Below are 6,000 nucleotides of genomic sequence, written 5' to 3' on the forward strand. Positions count from 1 at the left end.
CCAAATTTCTTAGGGAAACAATTAGCTCTGTAAGTGTGATGTATGTGTACAAATATGTTTGTGAGCGTGTGTATGTGTCCATGTGTTAATGCATGTACATGCATGTGTAGGTGGGGACCAGACTGGTGTAGGGTGTCTACCTTAATCACTTTCTACCTTAATAGTTTTAGATAAAGTCTTTCCTTGAACCTAGAGCTCATCAGGCTAGAATGGCTGGTCAGCAAGACCCAGTTTTCTTCTGCTTCCACTCTCAGTACTATGATTACAGGCATATGAAGTTGCACTTGACCTTTTTATGTGGCTCTTGGAGATTTGCACTCAAGTCTTCATGATTGTGAGGCAAGCACTTTACCCATTGTGGCATCTCCTCATACCTGTGTCTCTTGAATAGAGACTCTTTTCATCCCTAGCTTAATCCATTTCAGGATGGTGTAGAGTTGTCATATTTTTCACCATTTAAAGACCCAAGGACCTACATATTCAGCAACACACCAAGAGGAAGCCAGAACAGCTGCCGCATACTCTGTTATCCTCTTTCACTTTTAGGTCAGCCCAGGCAGATAATGCCAATTTGGTTATAGGAACAGGGGGAGAATGACAGTCATCTGTATCCACTTGATTTTTTTATTTGCCAGCATTCCCAGTATGCTGTCTGCTATAGAGTAAATAGACAAAATCTTTACACATTTCATTGCATAATTCCAGCTGACAGCACTGGCTATGTTACTTCAGACACATAACACAATGTCTACACCTTATCATTTAAAAATAACTTTAAATGTGTCATGGAGGATCTAAGTGGGCTATATAAATATCCTTCAGATTCATGGCATATCCCATCGTAAGTGCTAGCCTGAAGCTGAGGACACACAGATAAGCTCTTGCAAATGCAAGCTTTTACATTTTATTTTAGAATTACCTTTCTTGGCATTTTCTTACTCGTTTCACAGCAGTACCCTGGTTCTAAATCCACATCGAAATCTCAGCTCTAAGGTCACAAAGCCTGTTAAAGTTGAGTGGACTTTCTCACTTCTGAAATACCTGCTAGTTTCTGGAGGGCTAGTCAAGGGTTAGAAGAAAGCATTGATAATCTCAGAGAGCAAACAATCTTGAGCTCCTTCTCTACTAACTTTGGAACAAGTGGAATCATATATCATAGGTGTGTGCACCTTTGGATGATAAAATAGAAGCTGTGAGGCAAGGTGAGGAGGCTTATTGGATAAAGCACTTGTTGCACAAATATGAGGACTGGCACATAAGGTGGACAGCCATAGTGGCCAGTGGCAATCCCAGAACTTTTAGGCAGAGGTAGGATCCTGAGGGCAAGCGACTAGCTAGAGTAGCTGGATTTGTTGATTTCTGAGTTCAGTGAAAGATCCTGCCTCAATAAGGAAGGCGGAGAGTGACTGCAGAACACATTAAAGAAGAATTTCTGCCTTCCACATTGACCTATACACGTGTACCTGCACCTCCACATGCATGCCCACCTACTTACATGTATGTAAGCACAAGACACATACATGTGAAACATGAGGTTGTGAGCCTTGGAAAAGCATGACTAATGTTCCTAGAATAAGAATAACCCAATTTCAGTGATCTTCTGAGGGAAGCCCAGAAGTGAAGTATTTCTTCACTTGGTGAACAGTTAAGTAACAGAAGGCTGTGAATTAAAAGTATGTGACCTTACTTTGTGTGGTGGAGGGTGGTGGGCTCGAATGTCATTAAGCATCACTTTCTTCTGTTTCTTCTGTTGCCTCCTTCTAACTGGTAATTCCATGTATGGACTTTAAAAATGGGACACCGATATTCCAGTCCTCTGTTTCTTCACTTTCAGCAGACAAGTTCATCTAAAGTTCCAGGACAGAGTTTTCCTCTGCAACCCCATACAGCCATGGTTCTTCTTCCTGGAGAGTTTGTGGACTAACTGTTTGTTTTCCCCAGCCTTAGCTATTAGGAAGTTAATTGGTTTTTTTCTGTCTAGAAATACAAACCATTCTGGATCAATTTAAGAACCGAGACAGTGCATTCCATGTCAAGGCTGTGGTATGTACAACATTTGGCAGCTCCTTCAATGTTCAGGATCCACTGAGAAATATTCAATTTTTCAAACCTTCTTTAGCCCATTCCAAAATGGACATGATGATGAACATACTCAGACCATAGTCAGACGTGTCTGAATTAGGAGCCCTTCTCCTCAGTATTCCTTTAAACACATATTTTGCTTTTAATTGTGTGTGTGTCTACATGTGAGTGCAGTGCCAACTGAGAGACTCATCCTGTGGAGCTGGAGTTTCAGGCATTTGTGAGCTGCCTGATATGGGTACCAAGAACAGAACTCAGGTCCTCTGCAAGAGCAGTGTGTACTTTTAATCACTGAGCCCGCTCTGCTCTTCTTCATGGTGTATCCTGATATCCCCTCTCTCTAAGAGAAAGGTGGTGTAATTGTAATTTTGACTTTTATTATACTTTAGTTATTTGTGTATTTGGGAGGAAGGGGCTCATGTATCACTGCATATGTGTGGAGGTCAGAGGACAACTTGTAGGACTTGGTTCTCTCCTTTCACTGTGTGGATCCTGGGGATTGAACTCTAGTCAGAAGGCTTGGCAGCAAGCATATTTACCTGTTAAGGCATTTTGCTGGTTCTTGATTTAAATTTTCAGAAGTTGGTTGTGGTAGCAAGACCTAAATATCTCCCAAGCTTTTTCACTTTCTCTCTTGAATACTTGCATTTTCCCATCAGATTTGTTTGAATCACTCTTTTTTTCTTTTTCTTTTTAATTTTATTTTATTTTACAACACAATTCAGTTTTACATATCAGCCACGGATTTCCTTGTTCTCCCTCCTCCCGCACCTTCCCCTTCCCCCCGGCCAAACCCCCATTCCCACCTCCTCCAGGGCAAAGCCTCCCCCGAGGACTGAGATCAACCTGGTAGACTCAGTCCAGGCAGGTCCAGTCCCCTCCTCTCAGGCTAAGCCAAGCGATCCTGCATAAGCCCAAGGTTTCAAACAGCCAACTCATGCAATGAGCACAGGACCCGGTCCCACTGCCTGGATGCCTCCCAAACAGATCAAGCTAATCACCTGTCTCACTTATCCAGAGGGCTTGATCCAGTTGGGGGCTCCTCAACTATTGGTTCATAGTTCATGTGTTTCCATTCATTTGGCTTTTTGTTCCTGTACTTTATCCAACCTTGGTCTCAACAATTCTCACTCATACAAACCCTTCTCTTTCTTGCCAATTGGACTCCCGGAGCTCCACCCGAGGCCTGGCCATGGATCTCTGCATCCAGATCCCTCAGTCATTGGATGGGGTCTCTAGCACGACAATTAGGGTGTTTGGCCGTCCCATCACCACAGTAGGTCAGTTCGGGCTGTCTCTCAACCATTGCCAGCAGTCTATTTTGGGAGTATCTTTGTGGATTTCTGTGGGCCTCTCTAGCACTTCGCTTTTAGATCCACCTTTGTGGATGATCTTGAATTGAGTTCTACTTGTAAACTTCTTGAATCACTCTTTATGAGTTATCTTTACAGAATTCTTTGGGCAAATCATCTGGAAATACTCTTACTGGCCTGATACCGATAGAGCTAATTGTTTTTTATTTATTCATTCATCAATGCATATTTAAGTAGCCTTATAAAAATGCACAACATACAGCAAGACAAAATAAATTTTAAAAAAAGAGAAGCTGGTTGTTGGCAAAGAGAGAGCATCGGTAGGCAGATAGTAAGGGCATGAATGTTCACCAGGGCATGAATGTTCACATGACTTTTGTCTTGTAGTTGTCTTGGAACAGATGGTTTCAGGTGGGTAAAGATTATGCACTAAGTGTTTACTCTGTGAAATAAGAGTTTACCCTGAGGGTATCCCTAGACCTCTCTTTGGAGATAGAAATGCAGAGAAAGGTGATGTTACAGGAGGGCAAACATATGCAGTGTTTTCAGCTCAGAATTAGAGACATCTGCCAGAATTTTAGAGTTTAATTAACACTACTTCCATCCTTACTCAAGTACAAGATGTTAATGTATGCACAGTCACTAGAAGAATATTGTCCATAAAAAGTGCTTACTGCACAGTAACACTCAGTATTACCAGTCTTGTGAATAATGGAACAGTGGATGGAAGTGTTATCCTGGAGGCTGATGGGGTGTTACTTAAATCCCTGCTTAGTGGTTGGCTTAAATCAAGTTATTTCATCACTACAGAACCCTGTTTGTCTGTTCATAAATTGTCTATAAAGTTTACTGTGCAGGAATATTATAAGAAGTAAATGAGGCAGATTATATACAATATTTGGGACAGTATTTATTACAGTGAGTAAAACATTAATGTCAGCCATTATTATTGTCAATGGATAAAATGATAGTGAATTTGAAGATAGACATGGCTTCTATTTGGGATTTTAGGATTTGAAAGTACCTCTTTCTATTTAATGTACTCAACATTAGAGATGGTTTTATAGATAGAAAAATGATGAACATACACATGGCATCCCATCATTGGGAAAAGAGACAGGAGAATCAGAAGTTCAAGATCAGCTTGGTTACATAGTAAGTTTAAGAAGAGCCTGGGCTGTGTAGCAAGACACTTTCTCCCTCTAAATGACGAATGTAAATACAATAAAATTAGGCTGGTTATTTCAAAGTTATCTTCTTTCTAAAGCAAATGAGGCTTCCTTTACATATCAAGCCATCACCCCAGCCCCTTTTAAATGATATTTAAAAATTCTTCTTCACTTTTATTCTTAATTACCCACACATTGCAGCTCCCCCACTGAACAGCAACTATATCCTTTTGTCAAGGTAAATATATATTTATTATCTGTGTAAAATATGCAATGTGTAAGTGTGGTTCACTTGGAATGAGAACTCCATGAATACATGGACCTTGTCTGTCATGTTCCAAGCTTCTAGAAGAAGTCTGATGCATGATGAGTTCTCAGTAAATTTTCACTGAATTAATGCATGAATACAAATTATTTTTCCCCTCGTTTAGGATGATTGACACAGACTGTCTTTTAAATATAATTAAAAATTATGTATCTGTGTTTGGATATGTGCACAATTGTGTGCCTGTCCTCTAAGGATATAAGAAGTTTTCAGAACTCTTGAAGGTGGAGTTTCATGTATCTTTGAGCTGCTTAACAAGTGTGCTGGGAACTGAACTGGGGTCTTCTGAACAAATAGTACATGCTTGTAACTGCAGAGGCTTCTTTCTAGCCCCTTCACAAACTCCCTAGAACAGAGCAAACCATTTTTTTGGGAGGAGAAAAAAATAAGATTTTCCTTAAGAATACAAAAAACAAACAAAACATTTACATTATAAAGAATCCTAGATGTGGGGGCAATCCACTAGACACTGACCTTTATTCCACCATTAAGTCAGGTTTTGTCAAATATCAATCAGAGTTTTACTTCATTATTTACCTAAATCCATGTGAGATCTTTTGTAAATTCAAATTCATTTCACCTATGTGAAGAGGACAAGTAGAATGATGCATGAAGTCCTCATTATAGCATTTCAGTGCCACAAATGATGAGTATAGAAAGGCAGAGCCAGGGATGTACTGATGCCTGGCAAGAACCCCATCTGTACCATAATTCTAATCTCAAGGAGCCAGCTTTGTCTCTTAATGAGCTTTGCAGTTCTGGAATGCCTTGATTCATGCATCTCCCTAATTGATAATGATCTGGCATTAAAAAGATGGGGCAAGTCATTGGGAATTAGAGAACTTGAAAATATGTGATGATGCTTGGTAGGACAGAGAGGGAGGATCAGCCAAGCAAAGTGCTCTAAAGGTTCTCTGAGTATTTGCTCCTTTTGGTTGTCTATAAAGCATCTATGTCCATTGTAGTGGGTAGCCATTCCAGCTTTGATCTGGAAGTTCCAACCCCCATTGATACTTCGGCAACTGTCACGCCTACAAGGCGGGGCCAAGGGAGGCACCTGGGGACCCAAGATCTGGATCGGCTGGGCGCTCTCTTGGTTCGGGGACCCTGG

Source organism: Peromyscus eremicus, chromosome 1, assembly GCF_949786415.1.
Source record: "Peromyscus eremicus chromosome 1, PerEre_H2_v1, whole genome shotgun sequence".
NCBI classification, from domain to species: Eukaryota; Metazoa; Chordata; class Mammalia; order Rodentia; family Cricetidae; genus Peromyscus; species Peromyscus eremicus.